The sequence below is a fragment of the Lethenteron reissneri genome, chromosome 4 (genome assembly GCF_015708825.2).
Source record: "Lethenteron reissneri isolate LAM-NWPU_2019-01 chromosome 4, ASM1570882v1, whole genome shotgun sequence".
In the NCBI taxonomy this organism is placed as follows: domain Eukaryota; kingdom Metazoa; phylum Chordata; class Hyperoartia; order Petromyzontiformes; family Petromyzontidae; genus Lethenteron; species Lethenteron reissneri.
In genome coordinates this window covers 9,860,930-9,871,081 of record NC_083782.1, presented here as the reverse complement: position 1 = coordinate 9,871,081, position 10,152 = coordinate 9,860,930, and positions in this window count along the sequence as shown.

The following is a 10,152-nucleotide window of genomic DNA, read 5'->3' as shown; positions in this document are numbered from 1 at the left end:
TCCCACTGGGGTTTTTGTACACAGCGTTGGTGTACGGTTCTTTTTCTGCAATATTTTGCTGTCTTTTTTTGGATTTTCTGTTTGCACTTAGTCACATAGTCACTTTAAGATGTTTTCTTGTTCATGATTTTGTTTTTTGTTTGTTGCGGTTGCACCCGATTCACGAGCCGAATGGCTCACAGGGCTACACCTAATAAATTAACTTGAACTTGAACCGCAACAAACAAAAACATGAACAAGAAACATTTTAAAGTGACTACACGCAAACAGAAAAATCCAGGAAAAAACATCAAAGTCTTCCAGAAAAAGCGCCGTATATCAACGCTGTGTGCAAAAATCCCAGTGGGATGCAAGTCAAACAATAACAACCATAAGACAATTTAGATTACAGTTATCAGTCTAACTCTGTACTACAACAAACAAACATGGCTAAACCAAAACGTTTTCGAAATCTCCAAAACAAAAACTATAAAAGCAATGTAGCAGTGATCATAGGAACTGTGATTGCAATTTTACAATAAACGATATACTACATAACATGTACTACCAAACTTTGCAGCCATAGCTGGCTGCATGAGTCACTCCATAACAGCAGGAGTATCAGTAGGAGTATCGCATTTTTTTTTTGCGTAACAGCACTCGACGCCTGCCTTAGATTCCGATGTCGACGGGAAGGGACGGCGAGATGGGTGGGCACGTTCCGGCTGAGTCGGTCGTAAGTCACGTGGCCGCGTTGTTGTACCTCGAAGGGCAGCGGAGCGCGATCCGCTTCCCTGCCTTCAGCAACGCACGTTGACCAGCGTGGTGAAGTATGGTCAGAAAAGTCGCCGCGTGGGGGTAGCGCTTTCGTCAACAACAACAACAGACTGTCACTCTACACACAGGCCTTGCGTTAGGGGCTACAGTCTCTGATTGTGAAGACCCTGACAACAACACACAGATCAACACACACAGTGCTTCTTCTTCTTGGTTCTTTCGGTAAAGTCAAGTAGAATGGAAATAATAAAATAATAAAAATAAAACATAATAAAATAATTATCGTGACGTTTCGGCCACAACGCAAGCAGCCGTCCTCAGGTGAGGAACAACTCTGTCTTATCGACAGCAGCCGTCCTCAGGTGAAGAACAACTCTCTCTTATCGACAGACCTGTTCTTCACCTGAGGACGGCTGCTTGCGTTGTGGCCGAAACGTCGTGAGAATTATTTTATTATGTTTTATTTTTATTATTTTATTATTTCCATTCTACGTGACTTTACCGAAAGAACCAAGAAGATGAATCTCTGCAGTCACGAAAGAAGCTTTAAATCGAAACACACAGTGCTGTATAATTAGCCACCTGCAATGCTGTAGCAGAGGGGGGTCTTCTTCTCAGCCTGGGGTGCAAGCACCCTCTGGGGCTTCGAGACGTGTCCAGGTTATTTTTTTGAAGGTAAATAATCGGAAACACAAATTAGGTACGGGCACATGAAGTACAACTCACTTTGATAATTGGTTTTTAACCCTTTTATCTGGCAACAAAACGGACACCTTTTTTTACAAGGAGTCATGTTTGCATAGACCACAATACCTGCAGTCATAATGCAAACAAAAAACATAACTCTGATAATGTATGCACTGTCCTTGAAGAGTTATATTTTTTTACTGGCAAAGGAGGTTCCAATGGTACAACTCACTTTGTTTCATCAATACCTTTGTGTGTATTAACATGATAAGAATGGGTGCAAGGCTGCATGCAGTAAAGGTTAAGAACCACGATGGTATAAACCCTGCCAACTAAACCAGGAGCATGGCCGTGCGTGTGTGCTACAGCCAGCTGGATGCCGACATCACCATCGTTTTTTGTTCGTTTTTACTTCCACTTACCTTGTAGCTTTACAATTCGTATACATCACGGAACAACAACTACACACTCAGAACTGAAATCGCCAAGCTGAGTAACAATGAATAGTGTTTGGCATTACACATCGGTGGTGGTAAAGCAATAAAGGAAAGACATGGAATCAGTCCCGGGCCTTCCACAATAAAGAAACGTGCGTTTTGGTTATTGCGATTATTTTGCTGCTGCAAATTTCCAAATGATATCAGCCGCTCTGTTCAGCGATCAGTTGTAGCCAGGTCGCTTCTGAAAAATAATCAAACAGCTCAGTGAGCTTTACCTGGTAAGATAAAAAAAAACTTTAATTTTATTTGTAGAAGGTTTTTTTAATTGAGTGATTTGTTTAGCTTTCCTATACTTTGCACTCCAATCGTGTTGTTGTTGTAACGTTCGGACCCGCCCCCTACTGGACATCTGTGAAAGAAAAAGAGCTTTACAGCTCATCGGATTCCTCCTGATTAATTCTGCCCCCCCTCCCCCCTCTGTACAATCTTGAAGCTGCCAACGTAGCCGGACATGTCCCAAGACTTGGCTTGAGTCGGCAATGCGTGTTTCACTTGTGACGGCGGCCACGGCGCACATGCACGCATGCCTGTGATCCAATGATGGTGGAGGTAGGGTCGGTGGATCACACAGAGATGATGCTCACGAGGCACGCGTTCACGGGGTAACGAGGTGGTTCGCTGTGGGAGGCGGGACACAGCAAGTCGGCTCGTGGAAGTGTACCTGAGTGGAGTTTGAGTCTCACCCTCTCGCAGACATTGTATGTACGTTTCTTCTGGGCAATCCAGTTCCTGCCACGTGTGTTTAATAAGCTCAAATGTTCAGCCCCTTTATTGATTCCACTGCTGGATGAAGACATCTCACATCGAGTCGATCTGACCATACTTAACCACGTTGGTGAGTGCGGGGTAAACTGGTCTATAATCTAAACTATTTTTTTTTATTTTACCAGGTAAGGCCCACTGATCTATACTGCTCTTTTTCAGAGGCGACCTGGCCACAAATGATTGCTCAACGAAGTGGCTTATCGTGTGGAAATGTAGAGCGGCCAAACACTCTAAACGCTGCAGATACTCTAAACGCACGATTCTAAATGTGGAGGGAAAACTCGGAGGACCCGGAGAAAAATCCACGCAAACCACGGGGAGAACACGCAAACTTCAAAATATACAGGCGTCAGGGTCGGGATTGGGACCGAATCCACGACCTCCTGTATATCAGGCGAGGTAGTTAGCATCTCATAGCCACCGTGGGTTGGTGAAGGGATGGGCCCATGACTAGTTCAGATATCACTCGTCACTGCGATTGTCTGTACTTGGCAATAGCCCCACTCAGCCATCCCACACCATTCACAACATGCATCGAATACTGCAAGAGAGCTTTGGTCAAACATACCAAAGTAGTGCCCTCATGCCAATGTGACTCACTGAGATGTTTTACTTGTAAACGTATACATATCCTATCAGTGCTACTCGAGGATACGCCTGGCCCTGCCGTGAAATTTTAATTTCCATCACTGGCTCGGGACCAGCAGAGGAAGTGACAATTGTCCAACGCCCATTGGAATTTTATGTCACAATAAGAAAAGTCAAAAGCCTTCCCAGCTCAAATGAGTAATGAGGCAGTGCCATCCCCATGGGTAGCCATGACGCGTGGTGAAAATTCCACACTCTCATAGCCGAAGTCATTATCTCCACAGATGACCACCGTTCACTGATACTAATCCTGTTGATCCCAGAATAATAATAATAATAATACGTCGACTGATTTATGAACACAGGTTGCTGTTTGTATGCATGCGTCTTCTTGCGTAAAAATTATGTTTTATATGCTTTGTGTATGTGCCTTTCTATGCTAGTGTGGCCATTGTCCTATCTTACGTGTTTGTTTATACCTCTGTGTTTACCAGTTTCTCTCGATTGGTGAAAATTATTAAGAGGAATTAAAAAAATCGCGTGCGCAACATTTAAAAAAATTAACCCGTAAAAACAAAGTTTTTCCAATAAATCCTTTATATGCGTGGCGGCTAGAGTCCTCTCGTCCTCTGGCTTGAGATGGCTGCCACCTATGGGTCAGATGATTGCCTGCCACCATTAAGCAATTGGTAATTAAATATAATTTATTTTTTCCTAAAAAGTGTCAAATTTTGGAAAAAAAATTTCACGAAAATAAATTGTCACGCACAACGAGTCTGTGTGCAAAATGTCAGCTCGATTGTATCACGGAAAGTGGGTTAAAAAACGACCGAAGGATTTGCACGGTCGTAAGCAAGCAAGCGAACTTAATATAAAGGATTTAATAAGTATAACCCGTAAAAACAAATTTTTTCACTATAAATCCTTTATATGCGTGGCAGCGAACTTAATATAAAGGATTTAAAAATATATTCGCCTGTGGAGGACGCGGGGATCGATCCCGCGACCTTTGGCATGGGAAGCGAGGGCGCTACCAACTGCGCTACTCCGCCACGGCCTGTGGAGGGTTTACGCTCTGGGCTCTTACACTGTGACGTTCAGCCAAAGCCATGAATGAGTTCTATTTGAATATATGTAAAATATTTTTTTTTGCCTAAAAAGTGTAAAATTTTAGGATTTTTTTTTTCACGAACATTAATTGTCTCGCACAACGAGTCTGTGTGGAAAATGTCAGCTCGATTGGATCACGGGAAGTGGGTTAAAAAACGACCGAAAGATTTGCACGGTCCTAAGCAAGCAAGCAAGCACGCAAGCGAACTTAATATAAAGGATTTAAAAAGGGAAACTTCCGTCAGCGTTGGTAAGAGGGATGTGTCTCCAACTGGCCAGCAGGGTCCTGCACGAGCACTGCAGTGACCCTACAGGATGCCTCTATCCCAAGAGGCCACCTGAGCCAGCACCCTGGACAGGAGGCATCGGACTCATCAGATTTTCCTGCATCCCTCTACTGACGTTCATCTTCGGTAAGTCACCTCTGCCATTCCTCGCCTCCTACCTGTGACTCACACAACTTCCCACACCTCACCGCCATGCTCCCACGCCGCCTTCATTTCTTCAGAAGACGCCCGCTTGTGTTGCGATCGAAACGTCATAGTTTTTTGTTATTTTTTGTTATTTTCTTTAAACCTATCTACATGGCTTTACCGAAATACCCAAGAATAAGAAAGAGCCAGTTTCCTGCCCCGAGTGGAGGACCCTCCACCCCTCAGTGACTGGAGTCAGAACACGCCCACCGGACAGCCCTGAGCATGTATGATGGGGTGCCGCGGTGGCGAGATGTTAACTACCTCGCCTGGTGTGCAGGAGGTCGTGGGTTCGATCCCGACCCTGACGCCTGCTGTATATTTGGAGTTTGCGTGTTTCTCTCCCTGTGGCCGCGTGGATTTTTCTCCGGACCCTCTGGTTTCTCTCTCCACATTTAGAATCAACACCACGCGTTTAGAGTATTTAGCTGCTATAAATTTCCAAAAAGTGATTATAAAAACTTCGTTGAGCTTGTGGCCAGGCCACTTCTGAAAAAGAAGCTAACAACTCAGTGGGCTTCACCTGGTGAACAAAAATAATAGTTTAGTGTCATTTGTATCCTTTGTATTCAGTGATTTGTTTACATTTCGATTTAAAGCTTTCGTGACTGTAGGGATTCATCTTCTTGGTTCTTTCGGTAAAGTCACGTGGAAGGGAAGTAATAAAATAATAAAAATAAAACATAATAAAATAATTCTCACGACGTTTCGGCCACAAATAAAAATAAAGAAGAACAGGTCTGTCTCCCCGACAGACCTGCTCTTCACCTGAGGACGGCTGCTTGCGTTGTGGCCGAAACGTCGTGAGAATTATTTTATTATGTTTTATTTTTATTATTTTATTACTTCCCTTCTACGTGACTTTACCGAAAGAATCAAGAAGATGATTTGTTTACCTTTCCTATACTTTGCACTCCTATCGTGTTGTTGTTCTGTTTGTTGTTGTTCTGTTTGTTGTTGTTCTGTTTGTTGTTGTAACCTTCTGACTCGCTCCAGCTGTACGTCTGTGAAAAAGAGCTTTATAACTCATCGGATCCCTCCAGTATGAACACACATTCTGATTCTGTCCATTCCCGACATCACCGAGGAATTCTATTGTACGTAGAGTTCTATTGTGGGTAGAGTTATATTGTGTCGTAGAGTTCTATTGTACACAGGGTTCTATTGTGTCGTAGAGTGTTATTGTAGGTAGAGTTCTATTGTGTCGTAGAGTTATATTGTAAGTAGAGTGTTATTGTAGGTAGAGTTCTATTGTGTCGTAGAGTTCTATTGTAGTTAAATATGTCACAAATGGACTTGCCGTACTGCCCACGTGACGGGCCGCCTTGCAGCCCACCAGAATGTGAGTATCGCAGCACAACATCGATCTCTGCACGAGCCACCAACCCCGCCTCCCAAGTGACACAGCGCAGGCCCTGCGTACCAGAGTCGGGAGTTCAGTGTCAGTGCAACACGTGGATACCCAGGCACGTGGGAGGTTGTAGGCTGGTACCGGCTCGGTCTCATGGAATGTGAGAAACTCTCAACTTTACAAACTGCAGCAGCGCGCAGCATTCCTCGCAGGGGAAACTCGCCGAGACGCCGCGGATTGAGCATTTTATTAGGGGGTCGCCTCCTCCATAACGGGGGGGGGGAATTAATTCACAATGAAGTTGTCCCCAGAAGAGGGGGCAAACTACACGCAACTGCGTCGTCTTGAGTGGTGTGTTACCGCGCACCTGGCAAACGTTGAGAGTTTGAATCATTACACTGGTCAACAAAAAAATATAAATAAATTCTGGCCTGGACTTTTGCAGCTGTTTTAGACTAATTTCAGGGTGCTGATTCCAAATCTGATCTCAGATTTGCTCTATCACATCATTTTTATGCTATCGGCATACCCCATTTTCATTGATTTTACCCGAAATTAACTTTGTCACTTATGATTGCAAGTTGTTGCGAGTCAGTGACTGCTTTAGTGTTAAAATATGGTGCTGTATTTTTAGGACAGTGTGTTTATAATATCATTTTATGTAGATATTCACATTTATTTAATATTTTTCTTCCGCAGTTTTTATTGAAAATGCAATATTTAATATCTCAAAAACCTAATGTGATAGACAAAAACTGATGCCAGATTTGGAATCAGCACCCCAAAATTACATTAAGACCGTTGGAATACCTTATGCCAGAAAAAGTGTGTTGACCAGTGTTATTAATCGTTGTTGTCCGAGGGAGACTTAAACAGTTTTTTTTCTTTTGTGTAACACGTAGTAGGTTTTCACGACCAATACCATCCATAATACAGGTGAGATCACGTAAATATATAAATGTGTCGTTAAACCCGCCACCACCCGACACAGCAAATAAGTAAGGTTTGTCACGTAAACAGAACGTGCCAATTCGTTACTGATGCAGCACTACACAGGTGTGTTGGAGAGCAAAGCCACAACATTTACAATCACGACCCCTACCCTCATCACAACCCCTATCACTACCCCAACCGCTATCACTATACCTATCACTTCCACGACCCCCATCACTGTCCCTATCACGACCACTGCCCCCATCATTACACCCATCACTACCCTCTATTAAACTAAACTATTTCAATCAACGATTAAACTATTTAACTGAGCTGGCATGGCTCTTTGCCAGAAGCGACGTGGCCCACACAAATGACAGCTCACCGCACGTGGCTTCATCATCACTTGGAAATGTCCAGCAGTAGCCAAAATTCATCAGAACTCTAAATATGAGCACGTCGGGAAGCTGCAGTAGGTCGCGAGAGGTCCGATGTGGGGGGAGGAGGAGGGGGGGGGGATGGAAGCTGAAAGGGCGAGGGAATGCGGGTTTGGGGAGAATGATCGAGATGAGTTCTGGCGACAGAAATTCCCCGACAACAACGCGCACAGCAGGACGGCTGGTGCCGAAGATTCGACCGACTCAAGCCCAACTCGGGTTTGTGGTTTTCGGTGAACGATTTCTCTCTATGGCGACTGCGTTGTGTGTTTATGGGGTGAACGCCGCTTACCACTTGATGCTGCTGCTGATAATTGTATTTTTGTTGAACGTTTTTACTCAACTATTAAACTGTTTAATTGTTTTAATTTTATTTTACCAGGTAAGGCCCGCTGAGCTCTCTATGTATCTCGTTTTCAGAAGCGGCACGGCCATCAAATTGTATCTCAACAAAGTGGCTTATCATGACGTTAGAAATGTATAGTCTCAACGCGTAGTGACGTTGATTCTAAATGTGGAGGGAAAAACCGGAGGACCCGGAGAAAAATCCACAAGACCACGGGGAGAGAGACACGCAAACTCCAAATAAACAGCAGCAGGCGTCAGGGTCGGGATCGAACCCACGACCTCCTGTGTACCAGGCGAGGTAGTTAACATCTTGCTACCCTGGCTACAAGTACTTCCATCTAAAGTAATTTGCAAAACATGGTGGATAAAATGATGTTAGAATGCATGATCATATTAATGGAGATCATCATTTAAGTACAAATCAGTGACACCAACATTCGGCAGGTGTTGTATCATCATTGTTAGGTCGCACGATTGGAGTGCGCAGAATGTTCGTCACACAGATACACAGAAGATGAAGAGCACAGGGAAGATATATTTCTGGATAATGGGATCTAGAGTATATTGAAAAGAAGGAATGATTGATTACGAGAAAGAGAATACCGCAGTGCTACGTGAAAGCTGGACAACGACAAAGTGAACGAGATGCAACAGTGGAGAGAGAGTGGCTTTGAAGAAGAAGGATGTTAAGCATCTCACGGACAGACAACATAAGTGATATAAAAATGTAATATGAAAATAACACATTTTAAAAGTAACATGAAAATAAGTCGTAAAATAAGTAATGTAAAAAAGTAATAAAATAAGTAATGTAAACATATAAGTTAAATAAAATATTTATTTTACGGAAAGCGGCAGGTACTATATAGGACAATTAACAAGAATATTCGATTTATTTTTGATACGTAACGAGAAAACTAGAGACTGAATATAAATGCGTTTTGACTGGGAAAGTGACCGGTACAACAAGAATCCGGGGGGGGGGGAGGGTAAAAAGCGAATAAAGTGACGTGAGCAGTGTGAACAACTAGGATGCAACTGGGAGGAGAATCTTCTGCAGTGTTCTTCAGTGATATCGTGGGCAGAGCTAAACGGAAGGAAATTCATGACCGCTGAGAAAGGACACGATACACACAGACAGAACGAGAGAGAGAGGGAGGCATTGCCATCAAACAATTGCGTGCATACTCTCACAGTAGAACATCACTGTGTGTGTTTAGTTTGTTGTCCTTCCCGATTAGCAAGGTTGGCTACGTACGGTGCGAAAGAAGTGCAACGTGCGTGCATCACACGAGGGAGGGTGCAAGCAACTTAGGGACCAGGGGAAATAATGCAATTCTAGATTTGAAGCTTTCGTGACTGCAAGGATTCATATTCTTAGGTTTTTTCGGTAAAAGTCACGTAGGTAAAACATTAAAATTAATAAAAGTAAAATAAAATAAAAATCACGACGTCGTGTTGCCTCCGAAACGTCGTGATTTTTATTTTATTTGACTTTTATTAATTTTAATGTTTTACCTACGTGACTTTTACCGAAAAAACCTAAGAAAAAGAATGCAATGGACGTTCCGATATCAAATGTTGTTATGAAGACGTTAGTCCCAATGCCCTAACCCCGCTAGTCTAGAGATCCTGACCCCAACTCCACCACACGCCCCTTGCCGATCTTGGCCCGCTCGCGATAAAATCCGTATCAAGCTCAAGCACACGTGCTCAGTGTTACTGTTGCCTAGCAACGTGCACAGTGTTACTGTTGCCTAGCAACGTGCACAGTGTTACTGTTGCCTAGCAACGTGCACGGTGCTACTGCTGCCTAGCAACTTGCACGGTGTTACTGCTGCCTAGCAACGTGCACAGTGTTACTGTTGCCTAGCAACGTGCACGGTGTTACTGTTGCCTAGCAACGTGCACAGTGTTACTGTTGCCTAGCAACGTGCACGGTGTTACTGTTGCCTTGCAACGTGCACGGTGTTACTGTTGCCTAGCAACGTGCACGGTGTTACTGCTGCCTAGCAACGTGCACAGTGTTACTGTTGCCTAGCAACGTGCACAGTGTTACTGCTGCCTAGCAACGTGCACAGTGTTACTGTTGCCTAGCAACGTGCACAGTGTTACTGTTGCCTAGCAACGTGCCCAGTGTTACTGCTGCCTAGCAACGTGCACAGTGTTACTGCTGCCTAGCAACGTGCCCAGTGTTACTGCTG